This window comes from Tursiops truncatus, chromosome 1 (genome assembly GCF_011762595.2).
Source record: "Tursiops truncatus isolate mTurTru1 chromosome 1, mTurTru1.mat.Y, whole genome shotgun sequence".
NCBI lineage: Eukaryota > Metazoa > Chordata > Mammalia > Artiodactyla > Delphinidae > Tursiops > Tursiops truncatus.
The window spans coordinates 100,941,301-100,943,113 of NC_047034.1; the positions used below are offsets into that span (position 1 = coordinate 100,941,301).

Here is a 1,813-nt window from a genome sequence, read left to right on the forward strand (position 1 = left end):
AACTGGAGCTACAGAGACAAACATTTTCTTCAAAAAGCATTGCTCCTGCCCTCAGCAGAGTAGGAATGGCAGATCCATGCCGTTTCAGTCCAGAAATTGCTGCCAGAGACCTGAGTCCTCTGCAGGTTCATGCAGAGGGTGGGAAGTGATTTCCCCACCAGCTCAGAGTGGTGGTGACACTGGTCAGTGCAATGTGAAGCTGACCTGTGCCGGTTCTGCAGCCCTCCTGTCACTACGTCTGAGGGCTGATTTTCAAGAAGGGAAAGCCTTTTTCACTTTGCCTCATAAAAAGAAGTCCAGCGCTCTCTTCGGCAGCACGTACGGTAAAATTAGAGAGATACAGAGAAGATTAGCATGGCCACTATGTAAGAATAACGTGCAAATTCAAACAAAGCGTTTCATAGTTTTGTAAATAGGTGGAGCACAGAGGATTTTTAGGGCAGTGAAATACTCTGTATGATACCATAATAATGGATACATGGCATTATACATTTGTCCAATCCCATCAGGAGAGCACTGTAATGTAAACTATGGACTCTGGGTGATAACGTCTGTGGATTCACCTACTACAACAAATGTCCACTCTGGTGGGGCATGTTGATCACGGTGGAGGCTGGGGGTGGGAGCACGGGGCTTATGGGAAATCTCTGTACCTGCTGCTCAATTTTGCTGTGAACCTAAAACTGCTCTTTAAAAAAAAGTCTTAATTAAAAAAAAAAAAAGGACTAAAAACAAACAAACTAAAAAAGAAGGTCAGGCAGCTGAGTAAACTCCCTGGAACAGCCAGCCAGCCAGAGACAGACAGGCTCCTGAACTGCTCTGCAGGGGCCTGAGGAAGTTGGAACAGTTCCACATGGGGCGGGGGCGGGGAGGGGGGGGGCTCCTAGTCCAGCTCTGTCTCCCCATCTGGCAGGGGCAGGGAGCGCAGGCCAGTATACTGTAGTCTAGTTCTCTCCTCTTACACTAATGCTTTGCAAAAAGCACTCGAGTAATTTAACTTAGTCCAATCTTTCTCTTTTTCTTTTTCTTTTTTTTTTTTTTTTTTTGCGGTACGCGGGCCTCTCACTGTTGTGGCCTCTCCCGTTGCGGAGCACAGGCTCCGGACGCGCAGGCTCAGCGGCCATGGCTCACGGGCCCAGCCGCTCCACGGCATGTGGGATCTTCCCGGACCGGGGCACGAACCCGTGTCCCGTGCATCGGCAGGCGGACTCTCAACCACTGCGCCACCAGGGAAGTCCAACTTAGTCCAATCTTATCATTTACTTTCTGATTTATTAATAAGTAGGGGAAAATATATCTGAACAAATATCTTTTTTTTTTTTTTTAGAATGTGAGCACATTATCTATATTCTCTGCATTCCTAGTTTTCAAATCACGGGTACGTTTTATTTTATTTTAATAAATTTATTTATTCATTTATTTATTTATTTACCTCTGGCCGCCCTGGGTCTTCAACGCGGTGTCTGGGTCTCCCATGGCAGCGGCCTCCCCCGTAGCGGAGCACAGGCTCCAGGTGCATGGGCCCCAGCAGCCGCGGCTCGCAGGCTTCAGAGCGCAGGCTCAGTAGTTGCGGTGCACGGGGCCCAGCTGCCCCACAGTGTGTGGGATCTTCCCGGACCAGGGCTCAAACCCGTGTCCCCTGCATTGGCAGGTGGACCCTCAACGACTGCGCCACCAGGGAAGTTCCTAAGCAAATTTCTTACATTGTAACTGTTTTGGTTTTTACACATTTGTACTTTTTTTTTTTAAGTGTGTTCCTCTGTAGTTTTGATTGGCATTTCTCTAATGATTAGTGATGTTGAGCATCCTTTCA

At 48.0% G+C, this 1,813-nt stretch overlaps 1 non-coding gene across 1 annotated transcript; it reads left to right on the forward strand.

Annotated features, from left to right (window-relative positions):
* Positions 1–299: 299 nt before the first annotated feature.
* LOC117309747 (U6 spliceosomal RNA) lies at positions 300–408 on the forward strand. Its single transcript, XR_004524053.1, has one exon. It is a non-coding gene; the product is annotated as a U6 spliceosomal RNA (small nuclear RNA).
* The last annotated feature ends 1,405 nt before the right edge of the window (positions 409–1,813 follow it).